The sequence below is a fragment of the Macaca mulatta genome, chromosome 2 (assembly GCF_049350105.2).
Source record: "Macaca mulatta isolate MMU2019108-1 chromosome 2, T2T-MMU8v2.0, whole genome shotgun sequence".
NCBI classification, from domain to species: Eukaryota; Metazoa; Chordata; class Mammalia; order Primates; family Cercopithecidae; genus Macaca; species Macaca mulatta.
Window position 1 is genome coordinate 122,753,140 of NC_133407.1, and position 15,846 is coordinate 122,768,985.

The window sequence follows — 15,846 nt, forward strand, 5'->3', positions numbered from 1 at the left end:
GTGGAGGAAATAGCTGTAGTGGAAATGTGGTAGAAATAGCAAGAGAAGTAGAATCAGAAGTGGAGCTTCAAGATGTGATTGAATTGCTACAATCTCATGATAAAAGTTGAATAAATGAGGAGTTGCTTCCTATGGAAGAGCAAAGGAAGTGGTTTCTTGAGATGGAAACTACTCCTGGGGAAGATGCTGTGAACATTGTTGAAATGACAACAGAGAATGTAGAATATGACATCAACTTAGTTGATAAAGCAGTGGCAGGGTTTGAGAGGGTTAAGTCCAGTTTTTGAAGACATTTTACTGTGGGTAGAATGCTATCAAACACACTACAGAGACATCTTTTGTAAAAGGAAGAGTCAGTCAACACAGTAACCTTCATGTCTTGTTTTTAAAAATGGCCACAGCCACCCCAACTTTCAGCAACCACTGTCCTGATCAGTCCACAGTTATCAATACAGAGGCAAAACTCTTCACCAGCAAAAAGTGTGGAACTCTCTGAAGGCTTAGAAGACTGTTAGGACTTTTTAGCAATAAAATACTTTTAAGTAAGAGAGGTACATTGTGTTTTAGACATAATGCTATTGCACACTTTGTAGATGACAGTATAATATAAGCATAACTTTTATGTGCACTGGGAAGCCAAAAAGTTTGTGTGACTCCTGTTACTGCGACGTTCACTTTATTGCAGCAGTGTGGAGCTGATCTTGCAATATCTCTAAGGTAGGCCTATATTTTTAATGGGTCTCTCATTGATAAGCATATTTTTCCTAGCCTTTTTCCCCACTAATACAACCAACATCGCAGTGAACAGTCTTGTGATATTTGTAATGCTGGGTGACATAGATTAACTTGTGGAGTCTTCACCCCAACATGGCCTGAGTTACTTCCTGGTTTTAGCAGGCTATAGTTTGGCCACTTATCACTCTTATTTCTCATTTTTAGAATTTCTTCTAGCCTCTTAATCACTTCCACAGGTCTAAGATTAATTCCTTAAGTTTCAGAGCCACCTTTAACTTTGGCAGTGACACAGGAAACTGTGCCTGCACGAACACATGCCTCTCCATATGTCTCCAGCAGAAAAATTAATAAAAGGAGAGGGGAGTGGGAAAAGCATGACATGTGCAACATGGGTGCCTTGGAAGGGAAGCTGCATTTATTGGCAAAGGTGATAAAGACAAGCAAAAAATAAATGATACCATCTGTATCTCCTTTCTGAAGTGAAGCTGGAAAGAACTTACAAACTCCACTGGACAGAACAGTCAAGGCAATGGAATTGTCTGTTTCCCTTAAAAGAAGAAAGCATCAAATGTTTGGGAAATTGCAGTTAAATTAAATGCCAAATACTTTCAACTGAATTGCCTGGCTACTCTGCTTTAGCTGGTGTTGTCCACATCTTCATCCTTTCCTCATGACTATTGTTCAGCCACACGTTGGAGGAGAGTGCTGGGCTTCCACAGGCTGGTCTTTCTTGTCAGCCTCTACTTGCACTGTATGTGACACATGTAACTTTTCTTTTTAAAAAAATTGTGGTTAAAAAATATATATAAGAAAGTATAACATATTTTATATCTATAAAACACATATTTATATAATATATAATAAATATATCTATGTAATAAATATAATATGTATATAATAAATATATTTATATAAGAAATATAATATATTTATGTAATATATAGTATATAATAAATGTAATATATTTATTTTATATTATTTATATTATATATTATAAATATTATATATTATATTATAAATATATTTATTTTATATTATTTATATTATATATTATAAATATATTTATTTTATGTTATTTATATTATATATATTTTTACATCAATGTTCATCAGGAATATTGCCTTGTAGTTTTCTTTTCTTTTCCTTGTCTGGTTTTGATATCAGGGTAATACTGGCCTCATAGAATGAGTTTAGAAGTATTCCCTCCTCCATTTTTCAGAATAGTTTGAGGAGGATTGGTGTTAGTTCTTCTTTAAATATTTGGTAAAATTCAGCAGTTGAAGCCATTGGGGACTGGGCTTTTTTTTTTTCCCCTGGGAGACTTTTTATTATGGCTTTGATTACATTACTTGTTATTGGTTTGTTCAGGTTTCGGATTGCTTCATGGTTCATTCTTTGTACATTTATGTTTCTAGGAATTAATCCATTTATTCTAGGTTTTCCAATTTATTGGCATATAGTAGCCTCTAATGATCTTTGACTTTCTGGAGTATCAGTTGTAATGTCTCCTTGTTTGTTATCTCAGATTTACTTATTTGGGTCTTCTCTTTTTTTTTCTTAGTCTGGCTAAAGGTACGTCAATTAAAAAAAAAAAGTTTCATTTCATTGATCTTTTGTATTTTTTTCCATTTCATTTATTTCTGTTCTGATCTTTATTATTTGTTTTCTTTTGCTGATTTTGGGTTTGGTTTGCTCTTGTTTCTCTAGTTCTTTAAGATGCATCGTTAGGTTGTTTATTTAAAGTTTTTCTGCTTTTTTGATGTAGGTGCATATTACTATAAACTTTCCTCTTAGTACTGATTTGTCACTGTATCTCATAGGTTTTAATATGTTGTATTTCCATTTTCATTTGTTTCAAGAAATTTTAATTTTTTCTTAATTTCTTCATTGACCTACTGGTCATTCTGGAGCATGTTGTTTAATTCCCTTGAGTTTGTATAGTTTCCAAAACTCCTCCTGTTATTGATTTCTAGTCTTATTCCATTGTGATCAGAGAGGATACTTGATATTATTTCAGTTTTAAAAAATGTTTAAAGACTTGTTTTGTGGTTTAATATATGGTCTATCATTGAGAATGATCCATGTGCTGAGGAGAATGAGTGTGTAAAAAATAGCCATTTTAATTGGGGTAAGATAATATCTCATTGCAGTTTTGATTTGCATTTCCTTGATGATTAGTAATATTGAGCATTTTTTATATGCCTCTTGTCTATTTGTATGTCTTCTTTTGAGAAATGTCTATTCAGATCCTTTGCCCATTTTTAAATTTGATTATTAGTTTTTATTTGCTATTGAGTTGTTTGAGTTTCTTATATATTCTGGTTATTAATTTCTTTTCTTTCTTCTTTTTTTTTGGAGACTGAGTCTAGCTGTGTCACCCAGCCTGGAGTGCAGTGGCACAGTCTTGGCTCACTGCAGCCTCTGCCTCCTGGGTTCAAGCCATTCTCCTACCTCAGCCTCCCAAGTAGCTGGAATTACAGGTGCCTGCCACCATGCCCAGCTATATTTTTGTATTTTTTAGTAGAGATGGGTTTTCACCATGTTGGCCAGGCTGGTCTTGAACTCCTGACTTAGTGATCCACCTCCTTTGGCCTCCCAAAGTGCTGGGATTACAGGTGTGAGCCACCATGCCCAGCCCTGGTTATTCATTTCTTATTGAAGGATAGTTTGCAAATATTTTTTCCCATTCTCTAGGTTGTCTTTTCACTGTGTTGACTATTTTCTTTGCTGTGCAGAACCATTTCAAGTGTACAGTTCAGTGATATTAACTACATTCTGTTGCAGGAAGTCAGGGACCCTGAACAGAGGGACTGGCTGGAGCCGTGGCGGAGGAACATAAATTGTGAAGATTTCATTTTAATGTGGACATTTATCAGTTCCCAAATAATACTTTTATAATTTCTTATGCCTGTCTCTAATCTCTTAATTCTGTTATCTTTGTAAGCTGAGGATGTATGTCACCTCAGGACCACTGTGACAATTGTGTTAAATGTGCAAATTGATTGTAAAACATGTGTGTTTGAACAATATGAAATCAGTGCACCTTGAAAAAGAACAGAATAACAGTGATTTTTAGAGAACAAGGGAAGACAACCATAAGGTCTGACTGCCTGCGGGGTCTGGCAAAAAGAGCCATATTTTTCTTCTTGCAGAGAGTCTATAAATGGATGTGCAAGTAGGAGAGATATCACTAAATTCTTTTCCTAGCAAGGAAGAGTAATGTTAATACCCTGGGAAAAGAATGCATTCCTAGGGGAGGTCTATAAATGGCCACTCTGGGAGTGTCTGTCTTATGTGGTTGAGATAAGGACTGAGATACGCCCTGGTCTCCTGCAGTACCCTCAGGCTTACTAGGGTGGGGAAAAACTCCACCCTGGTAAATTTTTGGTCAGACTGGTTCTCTGCTCTCAAACCCTGTTTTCTGTTGTTTAAGATGTTTATCAAGACAATACATGCACCGCTGAACATAGAGCGTTATCAGTAGTTCTGTTTTTGCCCTTTGCCTTGTGATCTTTGTTGGACCCTTATCAGTAGTTCTGCTTTTGCCCTTTGTCCTCTTCCCTCAGACGCATGTGATCTTTATTAGACCCTTACTAGTAGTTCTGCTTTTTGCCCTTTGAAGCCTGTGATCTTTGTACCTACTCTCTGTTCTTACACACCTTCCCCTTTTGAAACCCTCATTAAAAACTTGCTGATTTGAGGCTCAGGTGGGCATAACAGTCCTACCAGTATGTGATGTCACCTGTGGTGGCCCAGCTGTAAAATTCTTCTCATTGTACTGTCTCTCTTTATTTCTCAGTGAGCCAACACTTATAGAAAATAGAAAGAACCTATGTTGAAATATTGGGGGAGGGTTCCGCCAATAACATTCACATCATTATACAGACCTCAACACCATTCATCTCCAGAACTTTGTTTATCTTACAAAACTGGGACTGTTCCATTAAAAATCCTTCATTCCCATCTCTCTTCAGCTCCTAGCAACCACCTGTCTATTTTCTGTCTCTAAGAATTTGACTACTAATCATATGATATTTGTCTTTTGTGATGCCCTTATTTTACTTAAGATAATATTTTCAGGGTTCATTCACATTATAGCATGTACTAGAATTTTCTTCCTTTTTAAGGATGAATAATATTCTATTGTATGTATATGCCAGAATTTGTTTGTCCTTTCATTTGTGAATGGGCATTTGAGTTGTTTCTGTCTTTTGGCTATTGTGAATAATGCTGCTATGAATGCTGGTGTACAAGTGTCTGTTTGAGTTACTGCTTTCAGTTATTTTGGGTATATTCAGAGGTAGAATTGCTGGATTCTTATAGTAATGCAATGCTTACATTTTGAGGAACTGTCATACTGTTTTCCATAGTGGCTATACCATTTTGCATTCCCCTCAGCAATGCATGAGTTTAAGTTTCTCCATATCCTCTGGTGGCACATGTCACTTTTGACAACCACTGACAAATGGCTCTTTCCCATGTGTTTACTTTAATTTATGATACTTAGAGGTCTAACCAACAGTTCTAGGAATTGTTTAGAGTTGCTCATCGAAGTCCTCTATTCAGAAATAGATAATGAAGGCCAGGTGTGGTGGCTCATGCTTGTAATCCCAGTACTTTGGGAGACTGAGGTAAGAGGATTGCTTGAGGCTAGGAGTTCAAGACCAGCCTGGGTAATGTAGTGAAATCTTGCCTCTACAAAAAAAAAAAAAAAAAAAAATACAAAAAAAGAAATAAAAGATAATGTGTATATATAATACTGATTCAATAACTGATACATAAATATTCAAAAATGCAATTCCCCCCCACTTTAAATTTCTGGCTTCTTCCTTCTCTCTTGTTTTTTGTTTGTTTGTTTGTTTTGACATTACTACCATCTCTCTTGCTTAGATTGAGCATTTATACACCATATGATAGTGAGTATAAAATAGCTAAATTGAAACCTCCAGGACCCTGAGAGCAATGGCATGGAATTCTTGTTTTGTGCTTAATGAGGGATACTTTCTAATTTAGATTCTACTTAGCAGTGACTCCTTCTTTCAAGAAATAAGACAGGAAACATCCCATCATCACAAGGCATAAAACGAAGGTGCAAAATCCCAAAGACAGACTGGACTGGGAGACACAGCCAGGACACACACACACACACACACACACACACACACACACACACAGAGAAGATTGCTGTGGTTCATAAATAGAGGATGATAGGATGATAATTCCAACTAGCATTTGGCAGGCTATACTGGAACAAAGCTAGACTTACTTAAATACACCTATTGACACATACTCTGTACTAACAGATCAAGATATTTCTGCCATTGTAATAAGCTCCCTAACAATGGAAATAAGAGTCAGTCAAGAGCAGCCTGTGACATGGAGGAGCAAAATAGTAACAACAATAATAAATGCAACCATTTATTAAGCTCAAATTATGTGCAAAGGGCTTAATAACTGTTATTATTTTGTACTGTATTATTAGACACCACCTAATGATGATGATAATGTAAGTGCTTTTAATATAATGATCTTATTTAATCATGACTACAGCCCTATTGTGTCAACTAGGTTCACCTAAGTTATGCTACAGTAATAAATAACCCTCAAATTCCGGTGGTTTAGCATATCAAATGCCCATTTCTTGCTTACATAAAATGTGCTGGAGGTCCAAGATAACTGCAGGGAAGTGGTGCTCTGTTTCAGCTTGGAATTCCAGCCTGCTTCAATCATATCACGTTTCCATATCAATGCAACCTGCCATGATCACCAAGGCTGGGGAAGACAGCTGTGGAGTATCAAACGTCTGTGCTTAAATGCTCCCACCTGGAAGTGACACACCTCAAAGCTGCTCACATCTCATTAGCCAGAAGAAGTCATATGGCCATGACTAACAACAAGGAAGTAGGGAAGTGCAGTCCTCTGAAGTGCCTAGAAGGAAAGGGAGCCAGATCTTGGAGAATATCTTTATGCCATGTCAGTGATGTAAGTACCATAATTATCTTCACTTCCAGATGGCTAAGCCAACACTCAGATTAAAAACACACATTCCAGGCCACTCTGCTACAGGGATGCATGATTTTTGGGTCCCAGGCACTTTGCCTTCAGCTGCCCTCTTCCTCCATTAAGAAAAAAATAATTTAAGTCTGGGCATGATGGCTCATTCCCGTAATCCCAACACTTTGGCAGGCTGAGGTGGGCAGGTCACTTGAGCCCCAGGAGTTTGAGACCAGCCTGGGCAACATGGCAAAACCCCATCTCTACAAAACAAAAAAAAGGAAAAATTAGCCTGGCATGGTGGTGGCACACCTGTAGTCCCAGCTACTCGGGAAGCTGAGATGGGAGGATCATCTGAGCCCAGGGAGGTTGAGGGTGCAGTGAGCCATGATTGCGCCACTGCACTCCAGCCTGGTGGCAGAGTGAAACTCTCTCTCTCTATATATATATATATTTATGTGTGTGTGTGTGTGTGTGTGTGTGTAGTTAGATTGTGCTGAACTATGTTGAAGAGATAACCTAGAGAATGGGAGAAAATATTTTCAAACTATCCTTCAATAACGGATTAATAACCAGAATATATAAGGAACTCAAACAACTCGATAGCAAAAAAACTAATAATCAGATTTTAAAATGGGTAAATATATATATACTTTATATATATATTATGAATGCATTGGTATAAAGATGAAAATAATCCAGGCTTTTTTATTTTATATTTATTACATTTATTTTATTTTATATTTATTTTATTGTATTTATTTTATTATATATTTATTTATTATATATATTTTATTTATTTTATTGTATTTATTGTATTTATTTTAATATATGTATTTATTTTATTTATTTTATTGTATTTATATTGTATTATTTTATTATATTTATTTTTCTTCTGATAAAAAAAATAAAATGAAAACATTATTGTGGGCAGTAGGAATGAGCCTATTGTGCCTAGTGGAGAAGTCAGCCCTGTTCAAGTAGCTGGGATTAGAATAAAGTCTGATTCCTAAACCCATGCTTTTCACCACAGCACTAAAATACCTATCCAAACCAAAGAACCACATTGAGTCAAAATAGATACAGTTCTTTAAATCACAGTTACTTGAGTATTTTCAATATTTTCTCAAAATGAGAATGGAAGTTGATATGAGAATCCACTTTACCACTGTTTGAAAATTATAGGGTATTTGGGAGGGGTGCAGAAAGGTGAGATTATGCTGAATTATGTTTAAGAGTAAACCATGTGTGATTCTCTTTCCAGAAGATGACTATTTCATCCACAACACATCCTTAAGTCCTTGCTAATGAGAAGACAGAATGTGGCCTTGGCCAGCTCAGTTCAACATTCACATATATACATTTTCATGAAGGATAGTTGAAATGTTCTATAGAATAAAATAAATAGTTGATATTCAAAGCAAATGCTAGTCATAACCTTCCTCTTCTTGGAGTTGCATAGTTCATCTCTAGTGTTAGAAATGGCAATTTGTTTAACAAACCACCTTAATGTGTCTGTCTTGCTGTGGAAGGCTGAGACCCTGGGTCTAGACCAGCACTGTCTGAAAGGCACAGGATGCAAGCCACACACGTAACTTTAAATTTTCTAACAGTTACATTTAGAAAGTAAAAAGCAGGTGAGGTCAGTTTTAATAATATACTTTTAATTTAATGCGGTATATTATCATCTTATTTAACCTATTATTCAATATATTTATTTAATAAAATATATTATCAGTTAGGATATAATCAATATTAACATTATTAATGAGATATTTTATTACTTATTTGAAGACCAAATATTCAAAATATGATGTGTGTTTTACTCTTACACACATCTCAATTTGGATTAGCCACCTTTCTAGCAGCGTTCAGTAGTCGTATGTGGTAAATGGTTAATGTACTGGATATTGCAGGCCTAGATTAAGAAGAGGTCAGAAAAAGAAAGGGGACTTGTTCTACATTCGAAAGTGTGTAAGAGGCTGGTTGCGATGGCTCACACCTGTAATCCTAGCACTTTGGGAGGAAGAGGTAGGAGGATTGCTTGACACCAGGAGTTTGAGACCACCCTGGGAAACGTAGTGAGACCCCTTTCTCTACAAGAAATAAAAATAAAAATAAATCAGCAGGTGTGATGGTGTGTGCCTGTATCTACCAGCTACTTGGGAGGTGGAGGTGAAAGTATTACTCGAGCCCAGGAATGGAGGCTGCAGGGAGCCATGACTGTGCGACTATACTCCAGCCTGAGTGACAGAGCAAGATCCTGTCTCTTAAAAAATAAAAATAAATGAATAATAGAAAAGAAGGTGGCCGGGTGCGGTGGCTCACGCCTGTAATCCTAGCACTTTGGGAGGCCGAGACGGGCGGATCACAAGGTCAGGAGATGGAGACCATCCTGGCTAACACGATGAAACCCCGTCTCTACTAAAAAATACAAAAATTAGCCTGGCGAGGTGGTGGGCGCCTGTAGTCCCAGCTACTCAGGAGGCTGAGGCAGGAGAATGGCGTGAACCCGGGAGGCGGAGCTTGCAGTGAGCCGAGATTGCGCCATTGCTCTCCAGCCTGGGCGACAGAGCAAGACTCCGTCTCAAAAAAAAAATAATAATAAAAAATAAAGAAGGTATATAAGAACTCTGAGTTTCCTGGAAGGCAGTGGTGGTGGTGGTGGTGGGCACAGCCAGAGAGAACAGCTGAGGAGTCTAGAAAGAAGTACTGTTAAGGGTGTGGACAGAGAGGAACTGTGTGAAGACAGGAGATGGCCAGTGAAATAGTGCAGAGGTGGGAAAAGCTTGGAGTGTGTTTAAGCTTGTGATTTAATTTGTTGGCAGTGGTGCACTGCAACATATCCCCCTCTGAAGCTCTCCTCCATTGCTACTTTTGAACAATAGTAAAAGTGCTATTTATACATACCTACTGAAAGTTGTCTATGTTTCATCTTTTGCCATAATATGGAGTGAGGAAAGCAGCTATAAGACGGGAAGTGCAACTCATTCCAAAAGGACCAGGGTTCTAAAAATCAGGGTGAGATGGGGCATTGGGCCTGTGATGGGGGTTTGAACCACTTAAGTTTAAGTTCAAAGAACAGCCCCTCCCCTCCATTTCTATCCTCAAGGCTAAAAAATTTGAGTACATCCAGCAATCAGATTACATTTAGAGAGAGGACTCTTATATTAAGTAGGAGAAGTAGCATAGTTTTAGTTTTGTTTGTTTTTTTGGAGACAGGGTTTCCCTCTGTCGCCCAGGCTAGAGTGCAGTGGCGTGATATCAGCTCACTGCTTCTAGGTTCAAATGATTCTCCCACCTCAGCCTCCTGAGTAGCTGGGATTACAGGCACGCGCTACAACACCTGGCTAATGTTTGTATTTTTTTGTAGAGATGGGGTTTCACCATGTTGGCCAGGCTGGTCTTGAACTCCTGACCTCAAGTGATCTGCCCGCCTTGGCCTCCCAAATTTCTGGGATTACAGGTGTGAGCTACCACGCCTCAAGCTAGAAGTGGCACAGTTTCAATACAATTACATGTTTGCTATTTTTCTACTGTATTATCAGATATTTGCTAGGTACTGGGGTTAAGAGGAGGAATAAAAATGACCTGACCCACAGACATATTATATCCTATGATAAAGATATACCAACTGAAAAATAACGTGGTCCCTAAAGTGTAACTTTAATGACTTTTTTTTAACTAAACTGAAAATACAAACCTCTATTTGTGTTCTTTTAAGAGTACTTAAATGCATTGTAATATGATTTAAAAGCTAATTCTGCAACTATTCACTAAGTGTATGACTTCATTTCACAATGAGATGCTTGAATAGATTTGATTCTTCTGAGTATTCTTTGAATTAAGATGGATTGTAATACCTGTTATCATCCTAGTCATTTATTTGTCTTCCAAACTTTTGACTATTTTTTTTTTCTTTGAGACAGTCTCATTCTGTCACCCAGGCTGGATTGCAATGGCATGATCTCAGTTCACTGCAACCTGTGCCTCCTGGGTTCAAGCGATTCTCCTGCCTCAGCCTCCCCAGTAGCTGGGATTACAGGTGTGGGCCACCAAGCCCAGCTAATCGTTTTGTATTTTTAGTAGAGATAGGGTTTTGCTATGTTGACCAGGCTGGTCTCCAACTCTTGACCTCAAGTGATCCTCCCACCTCGGCCTCCCAAAGTGCTGGGATTATAGTCATGAACCATCGTGCCTGGCCACTTTTGACTTTTCCATTTGGAGATGTTTCTTTTTATTTTTCTTCGAAGACCTTAATTTCAACATTTATATTTTGTTCCTCAAAATATACAGAGATGTTTTAGTGGAATCAAAATCTGGATTAGGAAAAAATAAATGTGATTTATTAGGAAACGAAAGCAGTCAGGACTCTCAAGTTGGATTAACGGGGTCACCCTTTGCTTTTGTGTGGTGCCTGACTAGTGGTGCTTAGATTGTCCTCAACAAAGACACCAAAAGTGAAAAAAAGAAAGGAAGAAGGAAGCAAGCAAGGAGGCATGCAGAAAAGAAGAATCTATTGTGATGATAGAAAAACTTAAAAAGATAAATCCATCTCTCAACAAAATTAAGCTAAAAGGCCAATTTATTTTACTAGATAGCATCTCTATTTGGTAAGAAATTTTCAGAGAATGAATGTCAATAAATAGTGTCAGCTTTGAGGTTTACATTAAATTTTTGTTCATATGAGTAAATTTTGTGCAGCTTCATCTCTTTGACTCTGGTATGGTGAATTAAAGTACACAGAGATGAAATTCTTTCTCGGAAAATGTTAGAGTCTTGAAAATTACTTGTATTAAAAGAGAGAGAGAATAGAGAGCGTGAGCCGGGTGATTGGCAAACTGGCTGACAAACAATGAGAGATGGCTTTGGTCTATGCATTTGCAGTGGGCTTGGGGGATACGTTCTCAGCGGTGGAGTATGTGGCCCTATTGTTCTTTTTGCTAAAGTTCTTTCTTTCAGCTGAGAGATCACGAGGAAAGGCAGCTTTATTTTTTCTGACTGTCTTTTCAGATGGTCCCTTCAGTTAATTTTAACTCGATTTAAAAAAACCTATTTTCATGTGAGTTTTATTATCCCTTTCCTGTACTCAGACAGTCATCTGCACAGACCCAGAGAGAGCTGACAAAAAAGGGTACACATGCTTCAGGCCCTATCACTTCCCTAAGGTCAAATATATTATCCTTTTGGGTACAACTTGTGAACTTCTGTGTTTGAACTTCTGTGTAAGAAGAAAAAATGAAGGAAAATCTGTTCGCCTTTTATCTTAATAAAGTATCAAATCATAAGGAAAGCAAGCTCCAGAGAGAAACAGAAAGATCACAGTGCTTTGTTTCAACCAACAATACCCATGCTCAAAAAAAGACAAAAAAAATTTCTAGAGCATATTGTACCCACCAGGCATTTTGTTGTAATTAGGAAAAAGTCACACAAGGCCACGGGAGTGAATAAAATGACAGATAGATTGGCTTCCCTTTTTGATGAATTTTATTTTTTTGAAAGGAGTTTGGGGTGGAGGTTGTATATGTGATCATACTAAGCATTGACCTGACAATGAATGATCTATTAATGCAGATTATCAGAGTTCTGAGATGATCAAACTTGCCTCAAAAGGTTAAAAAGAACCCTCATAGAAAAGAACTGATGAGAGCTTATTTCTTAGAAGATCAACTCTTACAGCATAATATGTTTGTTCAGAACAGCCAAAAGGACTTTCCCAGCTCCATTTGCAGCACAAAGGGCTAGACCTGCTTGGGGCAGACAATGTCATGTTTAACAAATAAGGGAGGAAAAGGCAGTGCCTCCCAACTTGGATTTTGCTTTGATTTTTTTTTCCCCCATGGAGGAGAATGATTTTCAAGTAAGAAGGATAAGCTAAAGAATCGGTGAAAAAGAATTAAAGTCCAAGACAGATTTGGAGAAGAGCATTTTGGCCTTTGCAAGAGCCCAGATCAAAAGTCATAGGCAGCTCCTATTTCATAGCCCTGATCAAAGAACCATAGTTGGTAATCTGAGAAATCATGGAGCATGAGAGTTTTCAGAACCCTGGAGAGGGGTGAGCATTCCAATTTTCAAAAAGAAAGGATGAAAGAAACAGCTGGCTAATAAGCTTGACCTTGAACTGAAGTAATTCAAAATGACTGTTTGTGAGTAACCGGAAAAAAAAGTGGTGATGATTCATTCTTAACATAGGTTTCTCAAGTCATGCCAAATTAGTATTGGTTTTTTATCTCTTGATGATTATTCATTAGACCAGTGGAGTAAGGAAATGTCATAGCTAGTGTAGAATCTCATCATTCAGAGCTCCATGTGGACAGTCACCTCTTTAGAAGAGCAATTCGTGAGCACCTGGTCTTAAGCAGTTACCCAGATGTAGCCATAAAAAGTTACTTTATTGTTTTTATTAAAAACATTTGTTAATATCTAAATATCCTATTGCAATGACTTTGTTGATAGTCTGGCCTCTTTCCCACTAGAATGCAAACTCCATGGAATTGAAATCCCAAGTGTTTGGCCTTCTTTATATTTCTACCATCTTTAACAGTGTACTACCATGCAACAAGCACTCAGTACGTGCCCATTCAATGAATGAATATTGCTTAAGTACATTTTTTTGGTGCAAGTACTCTCTATACATGTGAGATATGGTGATTATTTCAGCAAGGAATTTGACAAAGTCTCCCATTATTTCCTTGATGATGAGATGGAAAAATTCATCACATGATTTTATAGCTGCCAATTTGTGGTATAGCTGTCAATTACAGTCATTTCAGGCCAAGTAGGGACAGTCAGGAGTTGCAAGGCAGATAGGAATAGAGGCTATCTTTTGATTCCCTTCACATCTTCACATGTGGTTCTGTCTGTGACCACATGAAGCATATCCAGCTGACATTACAAGTGAAGGGAATATGCTGATCTCAGAAGGATGCTTCATCTCATCAAAGTAACCTTCATTTCTTTACACTTTTATATTATGCTGCTTGTACTTTTGTTTAGCATTCATTTCATGCCGCATTGTTTTTAATTAATTTAACATATTTTTTGAACAGTTTAAAAATTCAAAAGGTGAAGTATACAGTGTAAAGCCTTTCTCCCACTACCATTGTTTACCAATAGCCCACTTCCTCTGTCCATAAAAATCCAATGTTATTGGCTGGGTGCGGCGAGTCATGCCTCTAATCCCAGAATTTTGGAAGGCTGAGGTGGGAGGATCGCTTGAGCCCAAACGTTTGAGACAAGCCTGGGCAACATGTTGAAATTCTGTCTCTACAAAAAATACAAAAATTAGCTAAGACTGGTGGTGCACACCTGTAGTCCCACCTACTCATACAGGAATATCACTTGAGCCCAGGATGTTGAGGCTACAGTGAGCTGTGAGCGTGCCACTGTCCTCCAGCCTGGGTGAAAGAGCAAGACCCTATCTCAAAAACAACAACAAAAAAAAAAGAAAAAAATAGAAACAAGACCAATGTTATTAATTTTTTTATCCTTCCAGAAATATTTTAGTATATACAAGAATATATACATATATATTACATATGTTAGTATTTTCTCTTCTCTTCTTTGTTATATATGTACAATGGTAACATACTATATATGTGTGTGTGCATATATGTTTAGGACTGTGATATTTTCCTGTTAGAAAAGGCCTTTTACCATTATATAATGTCCTTCTGTGTCTTTTACTGTTGCTTTAAGATTTGTTTTGTCTGATATAAGAATAGCTATCTCTGCTTGCTTTTGGTGTCCATTTGCATGAAACGCCTTTTTCCACCCCTTTACTTTATGTTTATGGGAGTCCTTATGTGCTAGGTGAGTCTCCTGAAAGCAGTAGGTTAGTTGGTTGATGAGTTATTATCCATTCAGTGGTTCTGTATCTTTTTTTTTTTCTTTTTTTGGACGGAGCCTCGCTCTGTCACCCAGGCTGGAGTGCAGTGGTGTGATCTTGGCTCACTGCAAGCTCCACCTCCCGGGTTCACGCCATTCTCCTGCCTCAGCCTCCCAAGTAGCTGGGACTACAGGAGCCCACCACCACACCTGGCTAATTTTTTTGTATTTTTAGTTGAGACAGGGTTTCACCGTGTTAGCCAGGATGTTCTTGATCTCCTGACCTCGTGATCCGCCCGCCTCAGCCTCCCAAAGTGCTGGGATTACAGGCGTGAGCCACTGTGCCTGGCCTGTATCTGTATCTTTTAAGTGAAGCATTTAGGCCGTTTACAATTCAATGTTAGTATTGAGTTGTGAGGTACCGTTGCATTAATTGTGCTATTTGTTACCTGTGTATGTTGGTTTTTTTGTTTTTTGTTTTTGCTTTTTAATTTGTATTCTTGTTTTATAGGTCCTGTGTGATTTATGCTTTAAAGAGGTTCTGTTTTGATGTGTTTCCAGGATTTGTTTCAAAATTTAGAGCTTCTTTTAGCAGCTCTTGTAGTGCTGGCTTGGTAATGGTGAATTCTCTCAGCATTTGTTTGTCTGAAAAAGGCTATCCTTCATATATGATGCTTAGTTTCACTGAATACAAAATTCTTGGCTGATAATTGTTTTGTTTGAGGGGGCTGAAAATAGGGCCCCAATCCCTTCTAGCTTGTAGGGTTTCTGCTGAGAAATCTGCTGTTAATCTGATAGGTTTTCTTTGATAGGTTAACTGTTGCTTTTGCTTCACAAATCTTAAAATTCTTTCCTTCGTCTTGACTTTAGATAACCTAATGACTGTGTGCCTAGGCAATGATCTTTTTGCAATGAATTTTCCGGATTTTCTTTGAGCTTTTTGTATTTGGATGTCTAGATCTCTAGCAAGAGTGGGAAGTTTTTGTTAATTATTCCCTCAAATATGTTTGCCAAAATTTTAGATTTATCTTCTTCCATGGAAACACCAATTATTCTTAGGTGTGGTTGTTTAACATCATCTCAAACTTCCTGGAGACTGTTCATATTTTCTTATTCTTTTTTCTTTGTCTTTGTTGAATTGGGTTAATTTGAAGACCTTGTCTTTGAGCTCTGAATTTCTTTCTTCTACTTGTTCAATTCTATCGCTGAGACTTCCCAGAGCATTTTGCATTTCTACAAGTGTGTCCAGTGTTTCCTGAATGTTTGATTGTTTTTTCTTTAAGCTATCGA